A 16,877-nucleotide genomic window follows, 5' to 3' on the forward strand; every position below is an offset into this window, starting at 1 on the left:
TTTTCTTATACTTTGGCGCTGACATATTCCAAAAGTAATCCACCAAAATTAGAGGTTGAGCAGAACAGAAAACCAGACTGATTTAGCACAAGATTCTGCTTCTGTATCAGCAGCGTACATACCTGGCTGGAACTCTGTGTAACTTACTGACTTCAAGCTTATAGCTTATCAAATCTTGGGGGAAATACATATAACCTGGGGGTATTAGGAGATATTCGCTGTCTTTGAACATCACTAAATACACTCGTAGTCAGTACAGGTGCCCTTTTTGTGACTGCTCTTTAAAAATTGGCCAAGGAAAATAAACCGATGCAGAGAGTCTCTGGTGCGAGGAAGTTGTAGGAACCTCTGTGAGGGAATAGCTTGGAGCTGTTTCTTTTTTCCCTGCCAAATATCCAGATCCTACACTAGCTACCAAATTAAATCAGAGAGAACTGATAAAATGTTCCTTGGAACATATAGGAAGGTAACCTCTTCTTAACATGCAGAAATCATTCCTGTTTGCATCACTGAAATCTTATTTCAGAGGCTAACTGCAAATTACAAGGATGAGGAAACAAGGTTAGGGGAAGGAGCCTTTCTCATGGTAAAACTCAAGGGTCTGGCAGCCAAATTTCAGCTTGGCAGATAGCATGGCTGTGTTATTTCATTCATATGTCACTAGGCAGCATAACTGTAGCATTTTCTTTATTTTATTTTCATTCTTCTTTGGTTCTGGCGTGAGAGAGAAGTACCTATCAAAACATTGGTACCTCCCCTGCTCCCCTGTTTATTTCACCCATTTGTTGCATTTTGTCTTAACTTAGAAACAAAACATATGAAGGCAAAACCTATAACTTTTTGTCTATATGTGCAGTACCTTGTAGCATGGGCATCCTAGTCCTGCCTGCGGTCTATGGTAGGGGTGATACATAGGTAATTATCAACTAATGTTTTGCTATGCTGGTCTTTTTGCTGACCTGTTTTTTTGCTTTGCTGATCTTCTCTTACTGTGTTGAAGAAATCCTTCTTTTCCTCGCATGCATGAATTGGCTACAGTTTCACTGCCAGTCCTTTTCTAAATTCTTAGGGAAGTTTTGTGTAAGCAGATGCTATTCCCAGAGGATGGGCAGAGAGAAGTGTTAGGCAGCCAAGCAGAGGAAAGAAAGGTTACTTTCCCTGGAAAGTAACTGTGGTTCTTAGATTCGTTTTTTGCAAACATATTCATTTACGCTGTGGATGTTTGCACAACAAGAACTTGAGCCAGACTTGTTTCTTACAGAAGCAATACCCAGAGGGGGCACACATGCTCTGTCTTCCCTCCCGCTATGTACATAATCAGAAAATGCCAGTGCACTATGCTGATGCTTGACCACAGAAGTACCAAAAAAGAGACTCAGCGATGGAGGAGGAATGGAAAATAGGTAGCAAATGTATATATAGATAATATAGCCCAGAGAACTGCAGTTATTGCTGGATAACTTATCTTCTCCTTCGAGAGCCAGTCCATAAATGCTGGGTGCCTCTACTACTTCTCTTCTTTACACACTCTCTGGGGATGTGGAGCTGGATCTTAGAATCTTTTTAGGAAAAGAAAGACCAAGGACATTATTGGTTCAGGGTGCCTTGGCTATAGCATAGATGTGGTTGAAAGAGTGGAGCCCCAGACAGGGAAGCTCCCTGCAGACACCTGGGATAGTAACTGCTTTGGCCTCAGTTCTAGTGCAATACAGCCCAATCACCCCCTAAGAAACCAACCACGACATCTCATAGATCAGAACACACCAGTAAAAAATGGTCTTCTTGGTGTCTAGTATGCAAAGATGACTCAGCCATAGAGGTGTGAGGCTTAGGAAAGAAAACAGATGTTTATTTCTTAATTTGGATAGAATTCTGACACAAGTGTGAGGAATAATTTTGGGATGAGCCCAAAGAGTTGTCCTAGTTGGGAATAGGACTGTATAGATGACAAAAGTCTGAAACTCTCTGAATCTCTGCTAGGTGGAGGAAATGATCCCAAAGAAGGATACATGCAACAGGAGGCAAAGGCTCAAATGGCTGTCCCAGGCTGTCCTTGGTTGCAAGGACCAAATTCAGATCCTATGGAAGTAAGAGGTCTCTGACCAGAAGAAAAATTATCATCAGGCCATCACAAAACATTCTTAAGCCATAGTTTGCTTTGTAAAGGCCTGGAGGCTTTCCTAAAACTGAGCTTCTAAGACTTAAAGGCTTCTTTTTTTTTCTTCTCATCAGTGATCAACCGGACATGGTAGTACATTTCCTGCAGAGCTGGTCTCTGCCTGGAATCTCTCTTGGACACATTTCTCTGATGAGCAGAGCTAAGTTTACTTTTCTAATGCGGGACCTCTGCAAAGTAAGGCACGACACGATAGGTGTGATTTTCACTGTTTCAGTTTGGTCACTAGCACCAGAAACTCCTACACCTGTCAAAAGTGAAAAGCACTAAAACATTGCCCCTATTTCTGGATCTGCTTATATAGAATTTGGAGCATTTGAGGTATCCCAGCCCACTACTTTCTGTCTAAGAATGCAAGGGCTGGATAGTTCTTATCAATGGAAAGCGTATGTGCTTACCTTAGTCAAGGTGTCTTCATCAACAGTCAGAAAGGTTCATCTGGATTAAGTTACCTAGCTAAGCAGAACAAAGTTTTGGTCTGTCATGGACTTACAAGGTCAAGAAAAGGCAGGGGGTGGGGAGGTTGGGACAGGGCTGGGAAAAGTAGTAGGAAAAGTCAGTAGGTCCTTTAAAGGGAAGAGTCAACTTCTTCATTTTAGGGGATGGGTCAACTTTTTGCCAGAGAGCTAAGATATTAGTCTTAACACTAATGATGTTAAGAGAGGAGACCTGGTTGATGAAGAAGTGATGCTGAAGCAGCTGGTACTGGTAGGCTGTCCAGTAATTATCTGAAAAATTGAAGAGAGGATGCTCCAGTCCCCAAGGCTCTGCAGGGAACTTGACGTATCTTGAATCATGAAACTGCCAGAGACGCTTGTTTACATTTCCAATATGAAAGCTGGAAGGTACTACAAGGCCATGAAAAGGTTCATACTGCAAATCATACAGGCTGTAAGTAGGAAAACAGTGGGAATTTTATGTGTTTTCAGAGAGGTTATGCTGTAGGCTTACGGCTATGGTTCAATTGGCCTCTACAGATGAAAAGAAAAGAGAGTAAAGGAACTGACACATTAGCGTGCTAGCTTACTCAAAAAAAAAACAAAACTTTCTTCCCAAATGAGCTGCAAAATATTACTTTAGCTGTCCCAGAGAGGCTGAACAGCTAAAAGCAAGGCCAGGACATCAAGAAATCTTCTAACTCAGCAAAGAAATAAGGGAGTACTTAAGAGTGGCTTTGAAACACCAAGGGTAGCCATAAAAGTCCTCAAGGTTACCTTTTGATTCTCTGTTTGCATTGCCTGGGTGTTCCTATGAAATAAAGAGCATGAGTAGTGGGAGGAAACCAAAGGAAGATCAGATCTTAACAGGGCAGCATCCTGTCAAGGGAGACTACATCCCCTCTTTGCACACAGCAGCACAGCCTGGAGGGAGAACTCTTGAACTCACAGCTAGGCATAAAGTTACATTTTTGGGTAGCTGAAAGGGGGCAGCTTTTCATTTTCTTTTATCCATGATCTGTCTAAGGAGTTCTCTGGGAGAGCACCAACCTCCTCATTTTAAAAGATGGGGCATTCTTGTGCCAAGGCTTATTCTCCCAGGTCTTAGGTACTGCTTTTGTATTACTTACCTTTTAGCTATGCCTAGTAATAAGCATGATGATCTCAGGGTGAACCAGATACACACATAAGACATTCAATGCTTATTGGAATAGTGAGTGTATTATCAGGGCAGAGAGGTATGCCTATGGAGCAGCTGCTTCCCTAAAATGTGTGCTGAGAGTTTGGGAGTGAGAATCCCATCATGCCTGCGACGACTGTTTTAAGATAGTATTGGAGTCAACATAAAGGAAGAGGAAATCTTCTGGTCATTGCTCTCCGAGCAGTCTGGGAAAAGGACATCTGGATGTGGAGATTATTCACATTTGCCACACACAGCCAACAGAGGAAAATAATTTCAAAGATACTGGCAGAAAGCCAGGAGTAGTAGAGCTGAGAGGAAAAGAGGAGCGCTGGGGAAGAAGAACCAAGCACATGAAGGTGGGACACAGTCAAGGGCCTAGCAGGCCATTCTTGGCCAACACGCACAGAGAAAATGAAGAAAGTCGAAAAGAAACATAGAACAATGCAGTATGTTAAGGATTTGCTAGTAAAGGAAAGTCAGTAAACATATGGGTACAGGCAAAAAAAAAAAAAATTGGCAAAGCTCCCCAAGCACTGTGACTCGCCATGTTATTTGTGTTCTGCCCTTTAACGGTCATTCTCAGAGCAGGTGGAAGTGGGGTCTGCGTGTGCTTCCTGGACATTGCTGTGGTCTCCAGCCCCAGACTGCCAGTCAGACCTCCACGGTGTGGGTGTGAACGTGCCCGTGTGAGCACCCGAGGAGAGCCGGCTCATGCAAAAGTGGTAGGGCTGCATCACACCTCTGAGAGCTGACGTGCTCACCAAAACATCTGACGACCCTCGCCCCTCCAGGTGCTCTGCGCCGTGGGAGGACCGATGGGAGCTATGAGGGTCAGGGTGTGGCTCAGTGGTAGGACTTACTTATTACCTCCGGAGCCTAATGTATATTGTTCAATACTAATTAAGTATTTGTTATTTCAGAAGAGACTCCAGCTTCTTACACAAGCCACTAGGCTTGTAGAGCGGAGAGGCCGGTAAGCTCTAGAAAGGTAGTCAGGCAGCAGCCTCCCAGGCTGCAGAGGATATGTGTACAGGTTCTCAGTATTTATCCAGTGGTCTCAGATGTCCATAGCAAAGCTTGGAAATTGCAACACACAAATGCTGTTCCACACTCCTCTGGAACAGCATTTCCCTAGGAACGTTCATTAGAAAAAACAAAAGCCATTGCAGAAGCTTTCCTTAAAATATAAAGCTTTGTTGACGTGAAAAAATTTGGCTGACATTATTAAACACCTTGAAATATGCCTGTAGAAGCCACTGTGCAGATTTTTCTTTTTTTAATTTCTGAATGGCTTTCTTAAATTTGGCTTAGATGTTAGTTACTTTCAAATAATGTAAATTAAACTGAGAATGACTTTTTTTTCTGCTACCCAGATGCCTCTACTACTGATTCCATCAGTAGACCTACATCAAGCACTTTGGCTGCTGCTTTGAGTGCTGTCCTGTTGGCAAAAAACCTAAAGCTCCTCTCAGGTGAGCCCGAATATGTAGCAGCAGTGGTTTAAGGCATTGATGCCCTTTCTGCCTCGGAAGAGGAGAAACAACAGCAATGAGTGAGACTGTCCTAAATTTTAATTAGCTCAGTGAGTGCGTGTCAAAGCCCTCAGTCTCCATTTGTTGTCAGGAAAACATCAAAAAAAAAAAAAAGTGAACTGAATCTAACTAAAGCATAGGCGAGTTTGCAGAGAACACAGAACAATGTTGTTAATAGGTACATCTGAACTTCTCTATTTTTCTCAGTGAAGTTTTAACTCTGATGCCCAGAAATGCTTTTAAATCGTCCCTGTGTAACTGCTTGGGAAAGGAGACACATCAACCCAATTTGCTAGCAGTGAGGCTTGCTTTGCTTTTTCTTCCAGTTAATGATACTGGCGAGGAAGGGAAGGGGGCCTATATCTGTCACAAAATTTAGACAATGCTAGGGTTCCTCGAGAGCTGCTTTTCACACCGTGCTCCCGAACACCTTCGCTCGCAGAGCCCAAAGGCACCTGACAGAGCCAGGATCCAGTTCTGGACAGTCACCCAGTTCACTCCGAGCAGCGTCGCACTCCCATGACTCGCATTTGTGAATTTGTCTTTAGAGGCCCTGCTTGAAAGGAGAGTACCACTTTTTGCCTCCTGGACCAACCTGTTTCATAATAATCTGATACATTAGGAAGAACAGATTTGACTTTAAGTCCACCAAAACATAAATGGTATAAAACATTTTAAATTCATTTTAAATCGTAGATCAACAGACCAAGTGTCCTAAAATCAAAAGATTTTGCAATGCTTGCTTTTAACTCTCAAGCCAAAGTTAATCAGTTCCTTCTATTTACTTCTGACTTCTCCTGTGAGAAGTCATTTGTCGCTTAGTTGTATACACTTGCACATAGTGAAGCAAGCTTCCAGACTTTCAGATCTTCATGCATTCAGACAGCTTATCTATAGTGCATTTGCAGATGCTTAATCTTAAGCGCTGTGGAGCTCCATTCCCAGCCTCACATGCCCGTTTTTTGGCAGATCAGGACTTGGACCAGAAGCTTCGGTACAGCATCCATGTCCCTTCTTTGCAAGCACAGCAACCATACTGACAGCACAGAGTGGGAAAAACAGCACCAGAACTTCCAGATGTAAAACCCTGAAGAGGTACAGTTTCTGGAAGACGATTCTTGGGAGAACCCCAGTCCTGTAGCTGTCTGAAGTATATTGAGAAATATCTGAACTGGAGAAGGAACAACAAAAACACTCACAGCAGCCATTTCCTAGGCTAGAAAACAATGGAATTTTTATTGAACAGAGATGGCTCATAAACGCACTCAAAAGAGTTCCACCTGCTGTTCAGCAATATTCATTGCCATCTTGTAGTAACCTACGGGAGTAGCTGTATAAAATAGGAATAAAATACCAAATTGCCATGTTCATTAATAACTTTGCCTTCCAAATACAGAACTGTACGTTATTTAAAGTCTGAAAATAGACTACAGTTGTTAGCATTTAAACTAAACCTTTATGATAACAAATATACAAAAAGGCAGTCAATATATTAAACATTTAAATCAATAGCATACATTTCCCAGAGGTAAACATTGAGCAAACGAAGCCACCAGAAATATTCAGAAGTCATGTAAAAGTGTTAAGGTCAAGCTCCAAATGCTGTAGCTTTCCTAAAGTCATAGCGGTATTACATTTTTATCTAGCCCCTAAATTGAAAACTACGTAGCATGAAAATTTGAAAACATAACATTTGCTAACAGCAGGAAATTGGAAGTTTCTTAGGTCTTCACTGTGTTTATCCTTAACAGAGGGAAGATAAGGGGAAATGGGAGTTAAGCACTTTGTTTTGCTAGGTTGAGGTTTTTGTTCTGCTATAAACCAGGACAACAGTGTCATCATACTAAGCATGAATTCCAGCACCGCCAAAAAAAGACGTATTGGCCTGACAAACAGCATGAATAATCAGCCTTACAAGTTGCATTAAACAAAATGGGATTTGCATACCTGCCTATTTTCTGAAAGTCAGTGCTATTTCTACTGCACAGAGAGAGTCTCCTTCAGTAGTTGATCTAATGCCTGAGTTTGAAAGCTTGTTACATACGCTCAAGAATAATGTGACAAATTTACTATCAATAAAAACATGTTTTAATGCCAACAACTAATAAAAGTTCATATTCCAATATTGCTCACAACATAAATGTACAATTTGCACAAAACATGGCTCTTCAACATGAATATTTTGCAAGCTACAATATGTATGTGTATATATATATATATATATTATATATAATATGTATAATTTCTTTTCTTAAAGAATTATAGGCCAGAGTGCATGCAAGGAATTCAAAGCAGTAACACAACAGGAGCAATCACTTGTTTACAGGTTACTGAAACCATTCAATACAGAAACATTGGGATATTAGATAGACAGACAGATAGATAGGTAGATGTATATACGCACTGCTTGTTTGTGGACCTTCCCATGTGACACAAGAAGTGCGGGTTCCTTCTTATCAGATCAGGTCCCTATTAAACAGTGATCCAAGTAGGGCTTTGAATGTTCTCCACGCTCTTCGACCATCAGAAATCACAAATCACTTCCCTTCTGTTGGCAGCGACAGCGAAGGAGGCTCTCGTCCTTTAGCCAGGAGTGGAGGCAAGCAATCTTCTCCATAGCCAGCATCTGTCCCAATTCCTACTCCTACAATTATAAGCAGTGGGTTGTGATCATCTTTCCATCCCATGTTTTGGCTGGTCCCAAGCAGTCTCCAGCAGCCTTTACAGTCAGAAACCCAAGACTGGAGAACCTGGATCTCCTAAATAGCAGTGCACAGCACTGCCACCACTCTAATCAGATATGTACAGGGAATGACGTGTATCCTCTGGTTAAAAATTTACATAGAATATATACAAATAAAGCTATTCTATCAAGGTGCAAGTTTATAATTCTCTGGTGTGTTCTAATGGAGATTTCTTAAAAACCTTTATACAAACCCACCAGGAGACTTTACACGAAGTTGCCATTTGTCATAGTTCATTAGGTAGACTTCATTCTGCAAGCTTTATATCGGGAACTCCCATTACTTTCCCTTGGAGTTCTGCCTATGTACAGGACTGGATTTGGTAGACAACAGTCATGTCTAATAAAATTTCTTTGACTTCAATACATTTTTAACTGGGGTGAATTGGCACCATGTGTTTTTTTTTCCAGGAAGTCATCAATCTCTATGAAATGAAGCAGGACATGTAAGTGGTCAGTGGTGGTGGTGGGGGGGGTGGGGGTTTTGCAGTTCATGCACCCAATCCAGCTTTCCTTCCTTCTGGTAGGACTGTTTGTGGTATGTGAAGCTAGCAGAGTTTTGCCCCAAGGGTATGCTTTAAAGTCCCTGGCACTATTTCACACTAGCTGACAGCAGGCAATCCCTTCAAAGAAACTTAAAAAAAAAAGATCACATGTAATTTATTAAATAGTAAACATCGGACTGATCCTCTAAACACATGGATATGGAATGCAACTTGTCTAAAATTAGAATGGCTGATGTTTTCTTAGGCAGGTCTAAATTCATGAAAATCTTTCCCACCACACAGAGGCCTCTTTCTGCAGCACCTAAATACATGATGCTTCTAATAAAGTCATTGGCAATGCAAAGGCTGTTGTGATACAATGAGCACAAGGAAAGCCCACCTTCTCCCATCTCTGTTCACCAAAAACCTCAAAATTGTGCAACAAACTTATGTAAAAAAAAGTACATGTTTACAATCCTTGCTGAAGTTGGGTTGCTATGTGCAATGACAGAAGGATTTGGCCTTTCAGCCTTTATGGTGTACCAACCACAACTGTGCAGATGATGGGATAGGAAAGTATATCTGTTAGTGCATTAAAAAAAACTTACAGCCTTGCTGTAACTCCCATTAAAGATTCCCACTGACTTCATGAGAGGCAGAGCAGACTGTAACAAGAGCGTGTTCTGCACCACTGCAGTTAAATTTTTCATCAAAACTTTCTCTATAAGGCCATTTTCCTCCGTTTTATAACTTGACTCTAACAAGGCATTCAGAGCAGAAGCTTTGCACACGTAGTCTCAAGCTGAGGGGAGTATATTACATGAGAAACAGAGATCTGTTTACTTTTTCCTTTTTTTAGAATAATACAATAAAAAAACTTGCTAATTTCACATTCTGTGTTGCATTAATACAGTGTTAAGAAAGTGACGTTTAACAACAGCAAATGAATCATAATCTCATTGGAGATTTTAAAAGGATTAGCATCAGACAGAATGGGGTTTAAAATAATGTAAGGTGCGCTCAGAGAACATACTTTCAGAGTTTTTCCAATATTTATGCTAAGGATCTAATTATGAGATAGAACACAAAGCTTTCTGATCTAGCTGACTGAATACATTATACTCAAAGGAAAATTATGTTCACATTACAAATAGTTTTAAAAAAATCAAAAGAAAATGTAAACACACTTTAAAACATAACATTAGGATTGTGGATACAGTGGACAAAAGCTGCCACTTCAAATTATGGCTGACCTCCCGTTTTTAATAGATTCCCCTTCTGCTCTTTTACGAAGGGCGATAAGTCAATGTCTTCAGTGGAAACAGCTTGCTCTGGGACATTAACAGCTCCAAATGGATAATTTTCAAAACCATCTAACAGTCTTGAGAGACTGCCTGGAATGAGCTGTAGATGCCCATCTGTCTTTCTGAGGAAAAAAAAAAATGGTTCCCAAAAACATTTTTATTTCTTAGCTGTACTCTTTGTGTTTTTCATCTGTCATCCTGGTTTCTGTACTCTGACTTGGTGCTATTTGTAAGCTGAGCATTCACAAAAGGATAAGCAAAGAGGAAAAATATTTCATCTGTGTTGTTAACTGCAGATGACCTCAAACACTTCTGTGAAGCAACAAACCAGTACTTAAGGTGCAACTGTGTTGGTTGAGGATCACTGTTGAGTTGTGTGAGCTTTCATTTGCTTCTCCATATAAAGTGAAACCCTCCCATACAAACCCCAGCAGTGGATGGCAGCAAATAAAGCTACTCTGCTAGGAAAGGAAAAAAAAAACACCCAAGAAACAAACATAACCATTTTACACTGCACAAATTAGGAATCTGCCTCCCCTGCCATAGGAGGGAATTCAAAAGCTGCAACAATCAAGATTCACTCGGTAGTTCTGCATCGTTCTAGAAACCATCTTATTTCAGGCACATCCTTTCCTCTAGTCTTCATTTTTCTCTTCTAAGTTTAACTTCAAAGACAGCTCAAAGAGGCAAGTGGGAGCGGATGTGAAAAAGGATGAAGGAAGCAAACATTTGTCACATGGTCAGTGCTAGCTCTTCTGTCTTTTCAGAGCGCTCGCACCGGGATTTCCTCATTCAGCTGTTGTTTTCTGCGGCAAACAGAGAGATATAAAACCAGTGCTACAGAAGGGGAAGGCAGAGGAAAGATCTCTTCCCCTTTTAAGGATCAAGACTGTGCTTTCTAATTACAGATCTGCATTTGGCTTGGAAAGCATGAGATGCAAAAGAACTTCGAAGGTGACTGATAGCATGAGAGAGAGGTGGAAAACAGACCTGATCCACAGACTAGAAAAATCAATGAAAAGGCTTCCAGCAATTTCAGTAGGGTAAATTTCATCATGCGTTCATGTTTGGTTTATGAACGATGCTATAGCAGAACCCTAACTTGCATTTTTCCTAGAATGCTCATTTATCCTTCATTTAACATGGAAATTACTTTCTTGAACCTTGTATCAAATATTTATAAATGCTAAACTAGGTACAAAGTGAAACCCTTTTGGGAAAGTAGGGCGGAGGGAGGTTTAGCTGCACTAATGGATATTGCATTAATGCTTAGTATCAAGGAAGGCTGACTGCCATTGACAAGAAATCTCATTACAAACATGATTTCACGCCTCATAACATATCCTGTAGATCTACTTACTGTCCACATCTCTCTCTCCCTCTCTCTCTCAAACATACAAACACACACAGATAACTCTATGGACAGAAAATCCAAAAGCTTTCACATGCTCAACCTCCCGCCCCTCAATTAAAAAAACCCCAAAGAAATAGAAAATGCACAGCTCTCACATAAAACAAAGTATTTTATAATGCCACCTTTGTTCTGAACGATTCGAGATGTTTTCCAGACTTGAAGCTAATATAATCGAAAGCCTGCTCTGAGGGCGATTGCACAGAGGATATTATAACAAGCTCTCAGATGACCTGGACTGAAGTAACCCCCCCCTGCTACTATGTAGAGAGAGGGAGAATGCTATATTTCCAGGGTTTTTTTCTGCTGCTCTTCATTATATTATGACTAAGGAAAGCAGGATCCACATCCTTCTACTGCGTGGCAGTTGGCAGAGTGAAGGGAGAGCAGGGAAAGACAGCACTAACCTTATTTTGGGGCTGTAAACAGTACAGATGCATTATCCAGCTCTCCATATAATACTGAAGGTCATTAGAAGGAATGTCCTGCATTGCAGAGAATGGGATTTGCTTGTTTATTATAAGCATAATGCACAAACACCTCTATATCCCACTGACGGAGCAAATACAGCTGTACAACAGCTCGCTGCAACACTACAGACAAATACAGAACAGCAAGCAAACAACGTACAGGTCAAAATGCACACTTAGGACTTGAATAGGCTAAGCGCCCTAGTCTTAATTGGAATTTGGCCAGGAACATGAGGTCAAAAAGCTCTAACACACTTTTAGCTTGTACTTGTATTCTTTAATAGCTATACATGAACCCACAACCCAAGAAAGACTGCGTATTTTACCATGTCCCCAGATGGCATAATTAGCCACTGGTTCAATAACTTAAAAGGCAAAAATCAGTTCCCAACCATTAACCTACTGTTCCAAATTTGTTTATTGGTGGTTGACTAAGGCTTCTCCATGGTTAAGCCGGGTATTTGATCAAGTGCATGATTTGACATTGGGGAAACAGCTTTCACTCTGATGAGACTTCAAGCGCTTCCTGCATTTCCTACCTTCCGCTCCAGTGAAACAGCCAGCACCGGAGACCTGGGCAGCGGGGGCCATTCACCATGTTCAGGGAGCAAATCTCAGCCCTCAGGATGCCCTGGGCTCTTTTAAAGCTACACAGATTAGAGAGAACCAGACTTTTAAAAGTCTCATTTGAAAGCCTCTCACGCAGTAAGCCATACGATAGTCAATTTATCCACTGCTGGGAAGGGGAAAGAGTAAGACCAGACTCTCTTGAACCTGTGGCTTGAACAAGTCCAGATGTTTTGAACAATATTAACCTGTCCCTGCCAGCATATCTGAGGTATTAAGGCTGCGGCCTTAATTAATTAAAATGACCTCCTAATAGATGGGCTTTTTAAAAGGTGGCAGTCTTTCTTTTTTTTTCTGAGCATCTCCACTTTCTAATGTGTCTTATTTTAAAACATAAATGATTTCTGATTGAGTATTTTGGAGAGGTTTTTTTCCCCCTTTGTTTACTTTAGAAAGGCAATAAGAAACAAGCTTGCCTCTAACTGTGGTGGGCAAAGCAGAGTAATGGAAGTTTTAATGAAAACACAGCAGCAGAGATGATGGGAAGTGGCAAAACCAAAGCTAACCACACACAGAGCGGCTCAGGCAAATTCATTCTTGCAGCTGCAGCAGGAGAGATATTTACAAGGACGAAGAAAAGTTACCAGTTGCTAGAGCTCCACTGCCAAATCTGAGAAGTGGGAATAAGCAAACCCTCCGTGTGAACACTGAAGAGGTCAGAGCCAGGCGGGCTGGCTGGGAATGCCAAGAGACTCATGGGAGATAGGGCTGCTTCCTTATGTCCTCGTCCCCTCCACTCTCCTTTGACTCTGTGGAAACTCCGAGTTGGAGAAAAATGAAGCAGGAAATGGGGAACTCCGTGTCTCTGAAATCCAATGCAAAGATCTGGGGCTAGACATTTAAATTCTTGTACCTAATCCTTTTCCCTTACCAAGACCTTTTCAGTAGCATGCCATGCCACGCTGACAGAAACCTGTGCCTGCTCTAAGTATGCCAGTTCATTCAGGGGCATAGCATCAGCAACTGTGCAGGATGGAAAAAAAAAAAAAAAGAGTGAGTAAAGCTATCAGCTCAAAGAAGAATGGAAAAATCCTTCCTCAAGTGAAAACAAACAGCAAAATTGCTGTTCTGGTACATCACGTCCAATCAAGTGGACAGACCTAGCCAACTAAGCAGCACAGTTTACAAACCAGGAAATGTTGGCAGAATTTAATGTTTCTGGCCAACGCAATCCCTTCTGCAAGTGGCTGCCATGTCTCCTGGTGTTTCAGTGAAGAGCAGTCCTAGCAAAGCACAAAAAGACTATGGAGACTATCTATGGAGACTACATAGACCTCAGGAAAACAGGAGATCTTGAACCTTCTGCACAAAAAAGTCTAAGATAAATACATGCTAGGCCATCCACGGTTGATCCATGCAAGAAGACTCGAAGAAAAATTTAATGGCAACAAAAAGAAAGAAAATATCCTCTAACGCACGCGAAACATTCTTAGGCCGCTTGAAATCAGTTAACAAATGCCCATTAGCTTCTGTACGTTTCCAGTCAGATCTTAACTCAGGAAATATTACCACTGAACTTAATGGCAGATTTTCCTTCCGCTTTGGGCACCACATTTGTAATATTTCAGCAGTGGTCTCACTGAACTCACAGATCACCAACTCACAGCTGAAGACTCAGCTTCAATATCTTATTGCCTTTCAAGTCCAGTTATGAATTGTAGGCCAGGAACAATTCTACTGAAACATGATAATCTGGTCAGGGCTGGCAGCCTCAGTTTGTACCCACTGAAGATAATTTGCCTTGTCTAAAAATAATGAACAGGTTAAGGAATAAAAAATATTAATTTTGTTATAAATGAACGGAAGATGTGACCGGAAGTGCTAGGAGTTAAAACGTTGTGCTTACACACAGTCATCTAAAATAAGTGATTTTTCTCATGTATGGGATTTCAGATATTATTTGAGTGCTATTTCAAGGTTACCTTTTCGAAAGCTAGTTTATTATGTATTTGAACACATCCTAAGCAGCCTTCTTGATGCTTATATATTTCAGTCAGCCCATGTCTCTGGGCCAGCGGATGAAAGAAACATCCAGCCCTACATTTCTGTAAAGCACTTGCAGGTCCTCACATGAAAGACGCTTTGTCAAGCAAATTAACTCCAAGTCTTTGTTTGACTTTAGGTAACTCTCATCAAAAAAAAATTATCCACTGACTTCAGAGGCAGCTTTAGCGAAGGCAGGCTTCAGGATGTCGTCCTTCAGGAATATTTTTAAGACAGAACCAGCTCTAAATATCTGCAGCTGACTTCAACAAGCTCTGCAGGTTCTCAGTCTGCAAGGACTGGGCCCACAGACAACAGTACTAGGAATGACCTTTTCTCTAAGCTGGCTTGAGCCTTGTCTCGAGTACACAGGTATGTGAACTTTTAACAACACCTGCATTTTTCCTGAACATAAAAAAAATTCACTTTAATAGGATCCCGCATACCCAAGTCCCCACGGACTTACTGACATCCTGTGCCGTAACAGAACCGCCCCCTGATTTTGGATAAGTATGGGGAAGAAGAGGCTCCCTTTCTTCCTTCTCACCACACCACCTCAGAGCAGTTTATTCCAGTACAAACTGAGGATTTTTTTTTTTCTTTTAATCCTCAAGGAGCAGCACGTCACGCTACGCTGAAACAAAACTGAAAGCCTCCTAATACACCTGACACTGTAACGCATCCAGAGGGACTAGCACAGTGTGTGATATGAAGCCAGTGGTCCGTGGATATTCGGTACAAAAAGGCCCAGTGTCGAAAGAAAGCAGTATGCAGAGACTCAGCAGGCAACTCTCATTAGTGCCAACAGGAGACTCGCTACTAAGCCTTCACACCTCTTCCTCTGTCTTTAACAGACATTTGCACAAATCTACTCAGAAGCTGAGACCAAGCAGGCAAAGTTTTAGCTGGGAAAAAGTCTTAGCCTTTACAAAGCTGGCCTTTTTCCAGAGCGGAGAGCATCTGGACACCAGCTGTGTTTAGAGGACAGAGGCATAAGGAATAGGTCAGGGAAAATTTGAGTAACAAGAGGACAGTGCTGAAATTTGTCCTGAAAAAGAGTACCAGCCTTCCCCTCTGATGTCCAAAACCTTTTGCCCTCATACATTCCCCATCCTTTTCTCTTCCCAGCTCTCAAGTTGATTATTGGAAAATTACTCATTAGGGAGAACACAGACACCATTTCTGGGCTTGGGAAGGGATCCAGCAGGGCTCGAGAATAAAAAATCAGGATGTGTAGAAACTGCTTGTCTGTTAGGCAAGGTGGAAATGTGAGGAAAATTGGGAAACTAAGACAGGGCCAAGCCTCTTGTAGAGAGGCAGAAGGAAAGATCTGCAGTGAGGCTGGGGCAGGATGCCTTTAAGTCTTCAAATATTACAGCAATGGCTTTGTATAAAGAAAGACAAATGGAAAGGAACCAATCACCCCTTCAGTCAATTCAGGCTAGAAAATTATAATTAAAAAAAATCTTTTTTCTAAGGGTTTTTTATTTCTTCCATTTCACCTAGAGAGGCTGGAGAAGGCTCGAAGTAATGTTTTCCTCAAAACTGGTAAATTATTGCAAGTCGTACAAAGACCAAAGAAGCAGAAGGGTTTTTTTTTTTTCCCTAAATGATAATACTATCTTTCTAAAAAATGCTAATCAAATGCTCCGATAGAAAAACTTTTATCTGATAGGCATGGTATTCATGGGCACCCACTGATACTCACGCTGCTTTTTAGACTAAAGTTACCACAGAGCTCTTCCCTCCACAGCCCAGATTGATGGAACAAAGAATCCATGCATGAAGCCACATATAATAAAGCTAGGAGATTACGAAACATGCTAGGAGACAGGATCAAAACTAAAAACGATCTTGATGAAGTACAGAAATTGCCCCAGTTAAACCAAAACAAATTTGAATAAAGATGCGTGGTAAGTCTTACACTTTGGAAGGTGTAAACGAGTGCACAAATACGGACGGGAACTCCTGGTAAAGCAGCAGTAAACCCCCCAGGAATTATAATGGATGATAGACTAGATGCAAGCCAGCCAGGGATGTTCTTTCAAAAAATACTCTGGGCTGTATTTTTAGATATTCTGTAGGGTAAAACTCGGGAGACAATTACTGCAGTTTACCTGTTACGGGATAAAACCCCCACTGGAGTAAAGTATTTTGGGGAAACCGAGGACAGAGGGGAATGACAGCAAAAATCAGAGGCCTAGAACATGTTTTTGAAGGGACTAGGACGGTCTTGTACTAGTTAGGAAAGTACGATAATTCCTCTCATACGTAAAGTATTCTTATAAAAAGGCTGGGGATCATCTGCTCTTCATGTCAATCAAGGCTTGGAAGAAAAATGGCTTGATTTGCAGTAAAAAAATTCTTAATCAGCTATTAGGAAAAACTTCTATTAACGAGAGCAGTGAAGACTGTGGATCCCTGTCACTGGAAGTTTCAAGAGCTGGCAAGCTACACATCCTCTGGGGTGGTCCAGCTATACCTCATCCTGCCCCGTGGCAGGAGAGATGGACTGAAATCATAGTT

The sequence above is a fragment of the Struthio camelus genome, chromosome 1, assembly GCF_040807025.1.
Source record: "Struthio camelus isolate bStrCam1 chromosome 1, bStrCam1.hap1, whole genome shotgun sequence".
In the NCBI taxonomy this organism is placed as follows: Eukaryota; Metazoa; Chordata; class Aves; order Struthioniformes; family Struthionidae; genus Struthio; species Struthio camelus.